At 41.4% G+C, this 16,589-nt stretch overlaps 1 protein-coding gene across 3 annotated transcripts in view; it reads right to left on the bottom strand.

Moving 5' to 3' along the window:
- nuf (rab11 family-interacting protein nuf) overlaps nt 1–15,755 on the bottom strand; it is a 415,530-nt gene extending 399,775 nt beyond the window's left edge. For all 3 annotated transcript variants that reach the window (XM_067135454.2, XM_067135456.2, XM_067135455.2), the window contains exon 1: nt 15,569–15,755. The gene's annotated coding sequence lies outside the window, so the exon portion shown is untranslated. The remainder of the gene's footprint in view (nt 1–15,568) is intronic.
- Between the last annotated feature and the right edge of the window lie 834 nt (nt 15,756–16,589).

The following is a 16,589-nucleotide window of genomic DNA, read 5'->3' as shown; positions in this document are numbered from 1 at the left end:
CTTTAGTTTATTTTTACACTCTGAAAAGCAAATGACTTACGCTAGAAAAATAAGAACAGTAACCAATGAACGGACAGACTTACTTTCTGCTTTTATACTTCGAAAACTACAACCTAAACAAAAACAATAAAACGCTAGAACCGCGAGAGAACTCATTTGAGAAAAACTGAAGATAACCACAAGAAAATTACGTAAGTATTGAAATGTAATGAAATGTAAAATAATAATAATAACAATACACGCACCGGGCGAGCTGGCCGTGCGGTTGGGGGTGCGCAGCTGTGAACTTGCATCTGGGAAATAGTGAGTTCAAACCCCACTGTCGCCAGCCCTGAAGATTGTTATTTGTGGTTTCCCATTTCCACACCAGGCAAATGCTGGGACTGTACCTTAATTAAGGCCACGCCCACTTCCTTCCCACTCCTATCCCATCGTCACTATAATACCTAATTGTGTCGGTGCGACGTAAAGTTGTAAAAAAAGAAATTAAAAAAATACCCGTTTAACATCTAGAGGGAACTAATGAGCTCTTGTGCTCCTTCCCATATATTGCCGTTGCGCCTGCGAAAACTGCTATGTGATAACATTTTTGGAGAAATACTGACCCGCAGCACAGATATTGTAAAGAGCGAGAATTCCTTGACAATATTCGCACAACATCGAACATCGGCCAAAGTTCTAAGCTGAAATATTTCCGATAGCAGTTTTCGCAGGCGCAACAGCGACATATATTGCTACTGGTTTAACGTCGCACTAACACATCAAAGGTTTTCGGCGACTTACGAATGGGAAAAGAGCAAAGATTTCGAAGGTAGTGACTGAAGCCTTAATTAAGATGCAGCCCCAGCATTTGTCTGGTGTGAAAATGGGAAACTACGGCCTTTCGAGATAGAGAATTGATTTTGCCGAGGCCGGTGGAAATTACAGGAGATTAAATGTGACAACTGTGTAACGTTGACTTCCAGCCCGTTAAATATCTACGTAGGAATAACATTCTGACACGCACTTTTTCTCATTAGCTTATACACATGTGAGACATAAATTCAGTTTCAAAATCCCAGCTGAAGGTGGGCGTGACGAGTTATATGGGAAGTTGAAGAAACATTTATTGCTATTTCGATAGTCATTTTTCTTTCTTGGAGACAAATAAAAGTCCCAAAGAAACCTTATTCAAATGCTTGAGTATTGTTCCAAAAGCATTAAATTTATTGTACAGAAATACACAAACAGCATTTTAAGGATAATGGCTGCTGAACCTTCCTAAGAGACCCATCAAGCCTGGCCCAGCCATCTGGCTCGTTTATCGCATGAAGATCTATGGGGGGTGAAATAGTCTCTCCCTCCTCTGAACGAACAGCCCAAGAATGTTTCAGCAGACCCTCTTTTTTCTCATTACCCTACACACCCTACAGACATACATTCAGTTTCAAAATCTCAGCTGAACGTGGGAGTCGACTGCGGACACCAGCACAGTAGAAGGCCACCTTGCTATCTGAGTGATGCCGTCCTATTAATACTGCTTTCGTCTCCGCGTCTATACAAGCTTACTTGCCAGCCCGCAAGAAACAGAATTTTCAGTTAAGGTTAAAATGAAATAAGCGGTTCGCTTTTTTAACTATAGGTATTGCAATTCAAGGCCAACCGATAATGAGTTACCTTACGCCGATCTCAACGGCTCAGACTATAAAGCGCTGGCTTTCTGAGTGTTAATATTCAGTTTCTGTTGCTTCCCAGCTAAGTCCGGTGGTATTTGAAGGTGCTGGAATACGCCAGCCTCGTGACGATAGAATTAACCGCCACGTAAAAGAACTCCTGCGGGACAAAACTTCCAACACCTCATCGTCTCCGAAAACTGTAAAAGTAGTACTTAGTGGGACGTAAAATTATTATTATTATTATTATTATTATTATTATTATTATTATTATTATTATTATTATTATTATTATTATTATTTACTGCCTTTGAACATCTTACTCTTCTACTTTAATGTTTAAACTAGTTTGCATAGATTCTCGTGCAGTGTTCCGAGAACTGAGAGTTCCCATCGGCCAAGACATGACTTTCCCCGAGTAAAAATAATAAAATAATAATTGCTCAAATTTAATTTAAGTTGTGTGAAAGCAACATAATGATGCCCTCCTGCATCCTCTGGTGTGTACAGAAGTGTTAAAAATAAGTGAAACCTCTGGTGTGTGTAGATCTGTAAAAAGAACTTTCTTGGAGGTATTCCACGAAGCGAAATTGGGTAAGTAATTTACTCACTTTCACAGCATTTAAACATTATTTCTTAGATTTCTTTTCGAATGAGATACTTACCTAACCACCATGTTTTAAAGCTGAATATTAAACTCGGTGGGACATTCTTTCAATTCGAAAAGAAAAGTATAATTTATCATTATTACGAGATACAGTATGCCTTTACTGGCAGGACCCAGTGTTTACAGTGCACTATGTCTTCTGGTATGGGCTAGAGCAATTTTGTTACTTTCATTGATCTGTCTCTGTCTTATCCTTGGCTTTGACAATATGAACGTGACTGAGGTATGAGCGATGCTAGTAATGTCATTCCTTCTGCAGCCAGTCCCTGCTATGAATGGTGTGAAAATGTTGCTCATAGGGTCGGTTGGTGCGTGCATTTCAGTGGGCTTGGCAGACTGATATGTAACAGCAACTTCTGGCTCAGTGAGGAAAGCAACGGGAAACTACCTCACTCCTCATTTCCCTAGTATGCCTCTTCAGTGATGCCTAGGCCATCTATGACAGCTGATGGCAGAGCTGTTGAGGATCCAACCAGCCTTAGGGCTGAAGACTGAACATACACACATACGAAATACAAAGTGAATCGGTAAGCTCAAATTATGCATCAGTATACTAATGAAGCCAAATTCCTGATTTTATTCTTGTTTCTTATCATGGTATATAAGGAGTTCCATGGTTAAATGGTTAGCGTGCTGGCCTTTGGTCACAGGGGTCCCGGGTTCGATTCCCGGCAGGGTCGTGAATTTTAACCTTAATTGGTTAATTTCTCTGGCACTGGGGCTGGGTGTGTGTGTCGTCTTCATCATCATTTCATCCTCACCACGACGTGCAGGTCGCCTACGGGAGTAAAATCAAAAGACCTGCACCTGACGAGCCGAACGTGTCCTCGGACACTCCCGGCACTAAAAGCCATACGCCATTTCATTTCATTTCCACTTTATTTATTAAAAATGACAACAGTTCTTCAACAATGAATGACTACAAGGGTCTAGAATTAAACACGTACATATTGTGGGAACGAAGTATGAAATGAACGAACACTTGAGACACAATGATGCAGATTCCGACACCGGCATCAAAGGAAGGACGTTAGTAGTGAAGATTATGATGGAGAATGCTACAGAGTCCTTGATTATGCCTATTATAGTTTTCTGGGGCTGATGACCTCGGTTTTTTGCCGCTTAAGAACAATCACCAGCAGCATCATATTTTTTTCCAGTACATTAGACTGGATAAATAAGATTTTGAATATATCTCTCGTCACACTACCTCGCTTCCAAAATAGCAAACCCTTCAAAGGCGAGTTCACAGGATTTATACAGTTTTCACGTAAAATGGAGTCGAAAAAAAAAGCCCTTTCAAAAGGCATACTAATATAACTTTGTTTTAGTACTTTATTATATCTCATTGATTGAACCGCTATAGAAACTAAATGCACTAGCATTTACATAGTTTATTTAAAGTAACAGACTTAGATTCTTTCTGCAGTCAGCAGACTTGGACAGATTCAGTTCATTATTAATCATGTACTGTATGTAAGACGGGGCTTTAGAATTTAGCCCCCTCCCCCCCAAAGACATAAGATGACCTGAATTCGTAAATTATCCCATCTATCGCTTGATAGATGTACTCTCTACACAGTGTGAGGCTACTTTACCCCTATAATCACGTTCCTCACTTTGTAAATGTCCTCCACTTTACCCGCAATGAGACCCTGTCTCTTTGTATGGACAAAATTATCATCATTTTAGTACTAACATTCAGTTTCTGTTTTGCATAACTTAATTTTACATATTTTGCAAAAGAGTTTAGAATTTTGTTTATTGTGCTGAAAAATATACTTAAAATAGTCCTCGTGCAAAGGGAATGTTAATTCATTTCATTATTAATGAATAATCGAAATATTTTACGATGAGGCACAAAAAATAGGAATGGATACACCCCCCTCCAACCTCCTCTAGTAGATGTAAATCCTGCGTACTCTAATGATGTAAGAGTACATAAAATATTTAAATAAAAATGTATTCACGTATAGTTAATATTAATTTTTTACTGGATTTAAAGAATAGAAAACTCCCGTTCCCTGGTTCCGGATTTCCTGAAACTGGGGAGACAAATAATTTTTGATACATACCTGTTTTTCATTATTATTATTATTATTTTTATTATTATTATTATTATTATTATTATTATTATTATTATTATTATTAGACACGAATATTTCTAAAACATTTGTAGACTGCTACAAGGACAAAGAGTAGCATAACCAATAAATATTTCACTTTTTTTTTTCAGGGTAGCTTCGAGGCGGTTGTTAAGGTCCCACAGGTGTGCTTTCTGAAGATGGCTATCGACCTCTTTCATGCGGCTGTCACAACTGAGTGCAAAAGGTCAGTACTTAGACTAAATCTGTTCAAGAAGTCCACTCCTCGGCAATGATATTTTCAAGCAAATGAATGATAATGGCTAAAAATACGCATGATTTACTTGCAGCATTTGTTAATTCTATCATTGGCCACTGTAGGGCAGAACGCAGAATCTTTGGAATTCTTCATCTTCTGGAAAAGATTGCGCATAGGCACCAAGCTTTGATTACAGAAAGGCACCCCAGCCCTGGAGTGTTGACCTTTCTGCACTCAATTCGAAAAAACACAGTATCATTTCATACATTAAAGGTGCTGGACTGGAGTCACTTTCTGTGATCATAGAGCCCTACGCGAATATAAAAAATATTATCCACATCCCCACTTCATCCGCAAATGGTTATCCACGGAAATTCCAACTATTTGACTATATTACACCCGAGGTACTGAAACGGATGTATCTGTTAGTATAATACAATAGGCCTGATACCTGGCAACAGCCCCTACAGTGTGTGACACGTTTATGACGGATTTCCTCTTGCGACAACTGCTGATATATTGAGCGGGTGTCTTTCGGAACCTTTGTTCATTCCCTTCATAGGAGCCCTTTAGGCTTAAGTCAGATTTATGGTTGTATGGTCTCAGGGCTCATTATATATCACCATTTTCCCATACCAATATCAAGGGTGACCGCACCACAGGCAAAAGTAATTGCATGAAATGTATGAAAGACTAACTTGTCGAAAACATAATTATTTATAAATTATCAGCAAACTTATCCGCACTGCCGTACAGTTTACATCCGCCAAGACACTAACTTCATATTCGCGGATACCCGCATCCGTGCAGAGCTCTAATCAAAGATTACGAAACTGGTCTTTACTAAATTTCATTAAAAAGTGGACTTATGTCCTTTCTGCAATCATCGATTCATTATACTGTATATTCATCCTCACATTATCACGACCTGGTTTGCGTCACCACTGCACGTGCTTGTTGGCGGATAGCTGCAGTGTCTGTTCTTCTGATCCACTGATAGAGAAGCAGTGCACTTCCTCACGTAGTTCTCATTTGAGGCCTCGCAGGGCAGACACCCGAGTTGTTCAGACTTCATGATGGCGCAGGTTTCGAGGTACAGTAGGTCTTCTTTACGACAAAAGCTAAGCAAATGACCAAGGGCTTCGTTTACGTGACAGTCAGGATGACAGCAACGTGTTGAACTGGTACATCTACAAAGGACGGTAAGAACCGCGGAAATGTTACACGACATTATAAGTCTTTTCTACACGAACACAACTTTATAGGAAATAATTCAATTAAATAACTCATGAAAATCCTATGTTTACTCTTTTTCCTTCTTCTTCCGGCCCTTTCTCCCTCTATATCGGGGGTTACGACTTGATACGGATTAGGCCCAGGTGTACGGTCTAACGCAGGCATTGTCAATCGAGAGCGAAATGCCTTCGGAGCCAGTTTGCTCCCCGCTCTCGAGGAACGAGAGCAGCTTTGCGAGCAAGTAGGGGAAGTGCATGATGTAGTACGCACTGAAGGTCAGTGGCGCAAAGGTATAGCACATCTTTCTGGACAGGTTAGATTGCGACACGAAACGCTAGAACTCATGTGAGGTGACATTAGTGTGTTCCCGCCTTTATCCTCGCACCACACGACGTTCAAGCCTAGTCGGTAAATGTTGTATTTACTATGGAAGAGAGTTCAGTACAGCCTAGGTCATCGACGTCAACAAGTTTCAAACCTTCTTGGGAAGAAGAGTATTGGATACCTCAAGAAAATAACACGCAAAATGTTTAATATGTAATTAAATATTGAATGAAATAAAAAAATTAATCTGCAGCGCCGTTGTTCCTTATGTCATTCCAACAAGTATGATAAATATGAAGGCCGGGAAGGCATAGCATTACTAGAAAAATTTACAAATAACACATTTGAGGATTTAGGCTACTTACATTTCATATTACCTTACTCAACTCTATTTATATTATAATGTTCGATAATTCATCAGAGATGATTCATTTATGTACCGGTATGTATTTCATTGGTGTTGTTCATATGGTAACATTTCCGAGCGGCAAGTACAGTACCACCACGGTATGCAACCCGCCTCTCTGCTGCTCTCTTGTCACGTGACAAACACCCGTCCCGAGCGGAGCAAGTGACACCGGTTCCCTAGGGCAAGTTCGTGATGACGTCTGGCCTAACGCTAACCTTATTTTGAGTGATGTATTCACTATCGCGTGTTTCTGTACTGTTTTGATAGTGTGATGTGTTGTGAAAGTACACACTTATTCTGAGGTACTATTTGTAGATGCTATTGCACTGGGAAATATGTGAAAGGCTTGTTTCAGTTTACTTATCTTGTCAAAACAAAATCTTCACATTTATTGATTGTGACGAAAGTCATTTTTTAATGCTGATTGAGACTGAAAAATTTTCGGGTTTTCTACCATTGTAACTGCTTCAAAACCAGCAGACTAACAAAACTAAATATACCCGTTGCCTGCTAAAAATTATTTTAACGCCGGTGAACATCGATACCAAAGAGGATAATGGGGGGAAGACGTTCCCACCCAATACCTCTCGCGGACAGAATGCAAATAACTTGTTTTCTTTACAAGCTTATGCCAACATCCAGGCAAAGAGAATGATCTGCTTTCTTCTAGGCAAGGGCTGAGTGGCTCAGACGGTTGAGGCGCTGGTCTTCTGGCCCCAACTTCGCAGGTTTGATCCTAGCTTAGTCCGGTGGTATTTGGAGGTACTTAAATACGTCATCCTCGTGTCGGTAGATTTGGTGGCACGTAAAAGAACTCCTGCGGGACTAAATTCCAGCACCTCGGCGTCTCCGAAAACCGTAAACGTAGTTATGATTCCGATTCTATGAGTTTCGACTTGACAGTTAACCGGATGTCGGACATTGGTTTCAAACTGTTACGAGTACAAACAGCTGATTCATGACACACAACACGAATGGAAATGTTGTCGTAACCACAAAGACGCACACAGGAGATGCTGTCACTTGTATACACTGTTTTATTAACAAATTATATACACTTTACACACACATCAATAAACCACCATTTTGAACACTTGACTGCTACGAAGAATAAGAATAAGAATAAGACTGCAACACTTGCGTGTCAACCAACTACCAACGCAACAAAATCACAACATACTCGATTAATGACTTGCACTGACAACTCTCACTAAAACAACTCCCAAGACTGCCTCTTTATATACATTGCCTGGCCAGGCTTCTAGAAGAATATGACACAACATGTTTTCTCGTAAATTCGAGAGTCTCCAATAACCTGTTTACAATGACTGGGATTTTCTGTAACTCTCTAGTGCCAAAGATACGTTGTTCGAGGCTATTACCGTGTGTTGCACAAGACTGCATTGGATTTATACATCATATATACAGATAATAATAAATTATATATTACTAATTACGTGTTCTTAGATTAAATAAACTCTTATTAATATACATAGACTTGACGTGTCATAACATAACCTCACATACAACACAAATAATAAGACCACGATTTTTACAAAATAAAGTCCGTACTTAACTACGTAAATGATGATGATAATAATAATAATAATAATAATAATAATAATAATAATAATAATAATAATAATAATAATAAGAGAGCTCGATATTTTCATTATTTACCCATGGGTTAGAGAATTGTTTCCAAGTTATACTAGCCCATTACTTGCATCATTGTATATACCTAGTCGAATACAAGTCCAGAATCAATTATTCGTAGCAACATGCATAACTCATATAAGATTAACAATAAGGATAAGGCTATAAGATAAAAATAGAGCAATGTTCGAACAGATAAAACGCGAGAAAATCAAATCACATTTCTACTCACGTTGCTAATAGATTCAATTTCTAATCAGGAAAAAATTCTACAAAGGGAATACAGTACTCACTTCTGTGGCGAACAACTTTATGCCCACGCCTCTTGACTATTTTATACACCACGTGAACTGGGTACTAGGGCTTCTTTTGTTTCACAAGATGCATGAAGTCCGCCTCTGTGGTGTAGTGGTTAGTGTGATTACCTGTAACCCCCAGAGGCCTGGGTTCGATTACCAGCTCTGGCACGAAATTTGAAAAGTGGTCAAAGGGCTGGAATGGGGTCCGTTCAGCCTCGGGAGGTCAACTGAGTAGAGGTGGGTTCGATTCCCACCTCAGCCATCCTGGAAGTGGTTTTCCGTGGTTTACCACTTCTCCTTCAGGCAAATGCCGGGATGGTACCTAACTTAAGGCTACGGCCGCTTCCTTCCCTCTTCCTTGTCTATCCCTTCCAATCTTACCATCCCCCTCACAAGGCTCCTGTTCAGAGTAGCAGGTAGCAAGCAAGACCCAATTCTTTCGCCGACTTAGTGACATGAGTCGCTGAGGCCGCCTGGTCATTCTCCCCAGTTGTATCCCCCGACCCAATGTCTCACGCTGCCCTTGAGACGCCATTTCATTTCATTACACAGTATGGTACTCGGCAGAGATGCTGCCTGGACGTTTCCCTAATTTCTCTCTTATTTGGCGTCATCACCGGCTTCTCATCAAGGAGGCCGCGGTTCGGGTATGTGGGATTTTGGAAATGGAAAGTCACACTCTTGTGATTCGGATTCCACGTAAAACTAAAGGTCCCGTAGCTACGATCCCAGTATCAACAGTCACATAAAACTAAAAGCTTGCGTGATTTCTGTTATTTCACATTCTTAGCAATTTCATAAACATTGGTTTGTTGTTTATTAAGTAATAATATTAACTGTTGGCAGTCACGTGGTTATGTTGAGAATTGGTTAGTTAGCTTCGAAGTAAATGCTCAAGCGTAATATTCATGATGTACAAACTTCGAACTAGCCTGAGCGATCAAATTGTCCGTTAAGGGGTTTTAAACATTAGACACGAACTGTTTTCATAAATTTCAAAATAAAAAGTAGTAATAATAATATTTGTGTAATGCCCCTTCAGCCGCTATAGATTTTAATAGGCAAAGTGACGGATTATTGTCCCGGAGGAATTCCTTATCGTGTTTGAAGGCAATAGCTTGGAGCTGTCACACTTACGCACCGTCACAAGCCACCAACCCCAAGTCACGAACGAACCCACAACCTTGGGAACATAAAGACGACGACTAACCTACCATGTCACTGCGTGTGCGTGTTTATGCGCAATTTAACCATTATTTGGACTGGATTGGTCTTAAGGGCGGTAAAATCCCATAAGTTTCCTTGAACTGAAATGGGAAAACCACAGGAGAGGAGGCGCAAGATGGTATTCGACCCATCGTGTCTGCTAAGTCCATGAGTACGCCTACTGATGACGTTGATAATATAATATAAAATAAAATAAAAAATACGTCAACGTGTTGAGTTAACCTGGTCGGCAAGCACTATTAATAGTAGTTCTTCTGAAGAGTGGAACAAAACCACTAAAATGTGGTTGTTCACAGGCAGCTGACCTGATACTATATACTGTCACAAGTATTCATCCATTTGTAAGGGTTCTAAAAATATCTCTTCTCTGAATAATAATGTCAAGTTACTAGAATCTCAATTTTAACTTCAGGAGAGAGCCAAGGAAAGGCTTCATTTTATTTTTTTCGATGTAAATATAGGATTGTCCCTCCCCTTTTTGTAATTTCTCTCTTATTTATAAATATTTTCGTAGAATAAAATGTTAGTATCTAGAGTAATTATGTCAAATGTCACCCTTAGGCTATTTTTAGATAATAGAATATCGATAAAAAGCCTGCAATATACTGAGGGAGGGGGGGGGGGAGGGGGCCGCTTCTAAGCATAATTTTGCAAGCTCCAAGAATCAAACACCCGCCAAGCCATACTATCGAAAACTTAGGATGAAAACCATGCCTTTGCTGGCGGGACCTAATGTTTACAGTGCACTATGTCTTCTGGTATGGGCTAGAGCAATTTTGTTACTTTCATTGATCTCTCTCTGTCTTATCCTTGGCTTTGACAAAATGAATGTGACTGAGGTATGAGTGATGTTAGTAATGCCATTCCTTATGCAGCCAGTCCCTGCTATGAATGGTGTGAAAATATTGCTCATAGGGTCAGTTGGTGCATGCATTTTAGTGGGCTTGGCAGACTGATATGTAATAGCAACTTCTGGCTCAGTGAGGAAAGCAACGGGAAACTACCTCACTCCTCATTTCCCTAGTACACCTCTTCAGTGATGCCTAGGCCATCTATGACAGCTGATGGCGGAACTGTTGAGGATCCAACCAGCCTTCGGGCTGAGGACTAAACAAGACACAAGACAGGATAAAAACCTAGCATGACCGTCGGTAGATGCAGAGCGGGTCTCAGCTAATAAGTGGCCACGACTGGTCCTTAGTCCAACAGCTCTGCACTCTGACTGGCCAACCCAGCAGAGCAGGGGTGGCCAAAGCTCTGCTGTGGCTCTACGCCTCTGCATTCGGTAGACGGGGCAGGGCTGGACCTCACGGGTGGCCCCGACCGTCGGCTGTCCTGAGAATGGTTTTCCATTCTCCTGCACTCAAGCGAATGGCGGGACAGTTCCTAGTATAGGCTATGGCCGCCAAACCCTTCACCTTCTCCGCGCATCTCTTCACCGTAACAAATCTCCCGGCCTGAGAGACGGCATCACTGTCTAAGAGGCCCGCCTCCCTCTTCAGGGGAGGAATGAAAACATTTTAGTAGTAGTAGTAGTCGCATGGCCAATTAACGGCGACTTCAGTGTTATCAAAGGGGGAAGATTTTATGCATAAAGAGCACTGGTATGTGATCATAGGAAAAACCACCAAAAATCAACATTTTATGAACAAATAGTAGGCTTAAAAAGGCCTATTTTGAAACAGTTTCGTAACAGATGCCGGCGACAGGATTTTGGGTGATGGACGAGAACAAGAGCCAAGAGTACAATGTTACAATAGACTAGAACTTTCAAAATATTGTTTATAATCCTATACAGAAATTAGATATAGATCTTAAAAATAAGCAAGCAATTAACGATTCCCAAACTGAAGTGTCGCAAGTTCCTACCGAACATAATTTCCATCTTAAAAGTGTTATTTAAACAGAATTTCAAGTTTTCCTCTTGAGGCAGCTTACTTCATTGTATAGCAACAATACTTAGTTTTCCTCTTATTTTCACGCTCTAGAATTCGTGAGGATAACGCCACTTGCAGTTCGTAGTAAATGAAAACTCAATACAGTATTTATGCATTGGTTGTGTTGAAGCCAGAGTTAAGGGTTGGAGAGAACCTTTTTCTTCCTAATTGGGCTCTCCTCTTGCGAATGTTGTGAAATCATACAATTTCCATCAATTTGTTACATCTTTTGGTTGTTTTCTGGCTTGTCTACCTCCACAGGCTTCACGGGCACTCTTAAGTTAAGATTACTCGATTGCGGCTTATGGCGCTCGGCCACCTTGTGTTTCATACAATGTACATAGCCTCTCTTTCGCCCAGTCTCTGTCATCTTGGGCTTGTTCGATTCTTTTTTACTCATCCTTTCTACTAGTTTTCATTTGTGGTAGGCCCGAACTTTCTTTAAATTAAAATATTGATACATTTAGGAAATTTTCGCAAAATTCCCTCCTGTATCACAATTTTTCACACAGCTAGTTAAGATTTATCACGTATATTATTGCAGACATCGAAAGAACTCGCGTGGACAAGATGAACGATACCTCGCGGAACGAGATATCACGTCGCGATCCCGAGTATAGGCCTACTAATTTTACCACAAGCTCCGACTTCAGCAAACGAATGACGGATACGCGCACCGCTCATTGCGCCATCTGATTTTTTTTTTTTTTTGCTATTGGCTTTACGTCGCACCGACACAGATATGTCTTATGGCGACGATGGGACAGGAAAGGGTTAGGACTGGGAAGGAAGCAGCCATGGCCTTAATTAAGGTACAGCCCCAGCATTTGCCTGGTGTGAAAATGGGAAACAACGGAAAACCATCTTCAGGGCTGCCGACAGTGGGGCTCGAACCCACTATCTCCCGAATACTGGATACTGGCCGCACTTAAGCAACTGCAGCTATCGAGCTCGGTCCATCTGATCTTAAAACCTATTTGGGTAGACTATTTGGACTTTCCTATTTTCATGACAGCTGCTATCTATATTTTTTTTTGTTACCTTTCACAATTTTGTCGTTATTCAAGAAAACCTGTGCAGCCAACACACTTTTTTGGGACACGCCGATGTAAGGGACCCAGTACTGGAATGAAACGACAAACGTACTCAACATCAAAACAGAGTATCTTAGGGAGAGAACGTGGCAGATACGAATAGTCGGGAGCGCAGGTCACAGCATCCACTCACCGCCGACTTCTTTGAAGAAAGTCTACTATCTTCCCTCTGGACTCAAAGACGGACGCAATAATGACGTCTTTATAAAATACCTTATTACTGCAGAGCGGGAATTCAAACGAATAAATAATGGTATGATCGCGCATCTCTACGCATTGTCACGTCACGCTGATGTTTATGTCGATGACAAGAGTCAAGACATACCGGGCGAGTTCGCCGTGCGGTTAGGGGCGCGCGGCTGTGAGCTTGCATCTGGGAGATAGTGGGTTCGAATTCCACTGTCGGCAGCCCTGCAGATGGTTTTCTTTGGTCTCCCCATTTTCACACCAGGCAAATGCTGGGGCTGTACCTTAATTAAGGCCACGGCCGCTTCCTTCCAACTCCTAGGCCTTTCCTATCCCATCGTCGCCGTAAGACCTATCTGTGTCGGTGCGACGTAAAGCCACTAGCAAAAAAAGAATGCGTCAAGACAGTTGAGGGATGCTGACTTAAAAGAACTACCAGTAGCCTATCATATAACCATAGCAGTCTCAAAAAACGCTCTTAACAATGCGTTCACATCTAGGTATACGTTACTATGCGAGTTCCCATGAATTAGTGGCTTTGTCTCCACATACCTGCAACTCCTCATTTAGCCTAAGTTTAGAAAGAAGAATAAATCTATAATCCATAAGATATTTAGAAGATTCACCCACTATGGTCCTAATTTTTCCTGTCTTAAATAAGCCAACAGTTAATAAAAATCTCATTTACGAACCCAAGTCAAAGAACTACCAACAGAGGCTATACATTCTACGGATTTATTTTATCCTTACGATTAGGATTAGAGCTGCCATAAAATAATATGGGTTCTTCCTTTACGTTTTATTTCTCCTCAGTCTGGATTATGGAAACGTACCGACGATATTAATTAGCATTCCTTCAACTGCTAAAGTGTTGGCTGAATGGTCAGCATACTGGCCTTCGGTTCAGAGGGTCCCGGGTTCGATTCCCGGCCGGGTCGGGGATTTTAACCTTAATTGGTTAATTCCAATGGCCCGGGGGCTGGGTGTTTGTGCTGTTTCCAACATTCCTGCAACTCACACACCACACATAACACTATCCTCCACCACAATAACACGCAGTTACCTACACATGGCAGATGCCGCCCACCCTCATCGGAGGGTCTGCCTTACAAGGGCTGCACTCGGCTAGAAATAGACACACGAAATTAATTAACTGCTAAAGTAGGTACTCGCGCAGCTGTGAGCGTACATTCAGGAGATAGTGGGTTTGAGCCCCACCGTCGGTAGCCCTGAAGGTGGTTTTCCGTGGGTTCCCATTTTCACATCAGGCAAATGATGGGACTGTACCTTAATTAAGGCCACGGCCGCTTCCTTCCCACTCCTAGCCCTTTTCTCTTCCATCGTCGCCTTAAGACCTATCTGTGTCGGTGCGACGTAAAAGCAACAAAAAGTGCTAAGGTTTTTCTTTTTATGAAACGCCGGAGGATCGGAATTTGTCCCGCAGGAGTCCAACGAGCCGGAGGTCAACGACACGGAGTTGTATCATTTAAACACCCTCCAACTCCACCGACGTCAGCCGGGATCAAACCCCCTCCATCTTGCGACAGAAGGACGACGACTAACCGGTTACAACATTGAGGCCAACCTCGATGGTCCTTGCTAGGCGTTGTGATCAAAAGAGTGACACTTCTGAGGAAAGCAAGTTTAGCAGTTAAATGTTTCACCTACCGGACTGGCGTAAATTCTTTTTAATAGGAGTCATGTTGTAGGTAAGGTTACACCCGACACCGAATCAGTGGTTACTAGCTTCCTTCACGCTGGTACATAAGGATATAACCTACACAGGTGACAAGGTGGATGATATTTCCATACCGATTATTTGTTTTTTAATGCAGTTGTCAGGTGAGTAAAGCAATTTTTCCCTCATGTTTAAATAATTCAATATCCTTGTGATATTTTTTGTCACGAAAGTTTAGGAGCAACAATTTCAGTATTTTCTTATCCTTCACTTAGACCGTAGTTTTCCCTCCCATTTCGATGCTTAATTAAATGGTGTTTAAATGATCTCTCGTGTTTTTATGATCATGAATGTATCGCTTCATGTTAAATTTAGGTATTTCCTCTCGAGCGACCCCTTCGTACACTGACAGGGAAAAGTTTCTGGTTTTTATAGCTGAAGAGTCTGTTACTGAAACGAACATGACAAAAGAAATCGGCCGAAGTAACAAAATTGTCCGCCCACCGCTTTATCAAACACATGTCACGCGCACTGGTGGGGAGTTGAACCCGGGAAACAGCGTGAAAGAACAACGTGAAACGTCTAAGCAAAGGAGGAGAAAACTTAGCAACACCACTTAATTGTATAGTTCTCGGTTTGTAAGGAATTTCGTGAACAGATTTCCTCCACATTTAATTCGTTAGGCTCCCACGCCCCCTTCAACAATAAGAACAACAAAACACCAATGCCAGTAGCTACAAAGTTTTGAAAGTGTCTGCAGGTGTTCTCCTACTCTTTCCGATGAAATACGAGCATCATTTAATATTTTTACATCTTTGTTTACAGGCCTATAAGGTTAACAAGCTGTGTTCTCTTCTTACCTGGACTGGAGTTTTATTCGACGGAAAATTAAGTCTTGATTTGGGCTCCTCACTTAGTCTATTATATGTATATCCCAGGAACTGCACCTTTGCTTCATTCAAAACACACGCAAATATCGCGAAGTATTTAAATGCGAAAGCACTGAACGTACAAATTGCACCACTCAACACTCACTACACCTGTAACAACAAGCGATCAACCCGCGACTGGCAGCGGCAAAGAGGAATGCAAACCAGCAAGCTTGGAACGGTGAGAGAGCGCTTCAGCGCATGCGCGAGCGGCTTCTTACCTGGCTGGTACGAGCGGCCGCATGAAACAAAAGTGCATGCGTGATGCTTTTTTCTCTCCTTCCTCAGAAACCACAAGTCTATCCTCCTCATTTCATAACAGTGTTGCCAACAGAACACTCCGTGAGATGAGAGCACATTAACCCAGATTGGGATAGGTAGTAGGTACTAAGTTGACGTCACGCGAGTAGACACACCTTACCTGGCTCCAGACTTAGCTGGAGTACGGATGTACTCATTACATGATACAAGCCTCATTATCATTCATTAGAGTAGACAATGACAGTCTATTTACAAACATTTCAATTATCGTCATTTCTTTATACCACGTGACAACTCAGTAACGGAAGCACGATATGTTGAGACAGTGTCCCGAGGGCTGAAAATTGGAAATTTCTTCTCTTTGCCTTGTTCGTAAGAAAGCTGGAGGAGGAATGACCACCTGTAGTACCGAAAACAATTTTCAAATTCGGCGTCGTGAACACAAAAAAATTTCACCTCCAAATCAAACATGCCTGTAACATAAGAATGAATTATTAACTTCAATGTTCGCTAGGTGCATTCGGCTCCCTGGCTGAATAGTCATCATAGTGGGCTTCAGTTCAGAGAGCCCCCGGTTCGATGTCCGGCTGGGCTGATAATTTTAAAAGTGTATGGTTAATTCCTCTGGCTCGGAAACTAGGTGTTTGTCTTCGTCTTAATAGACTTCTCTACATCCATCCACGTAGGGTTA

The sequence above is a fragment of the Anabrus simplex genome, chromosome 1 (assembly GCF_040414725.1).
Source record: "Anabrus simplex isolate iqAnaSimp1 chromosome 1, ASM4041472v1, whole genome shotgun sequence".
Classification (NCBI taxonomy): Eukaryota; Metazoa; Arthropoda; class Insecta; order Orthoptera; family Tettigoniidae; genus Anabrus; species Anabrus simplex.
The sequence above is the reverse complement of the archived record's forward strand: the minus strand, read 5'-3'. Positions and strand labels throughout refer to the sequence as shown.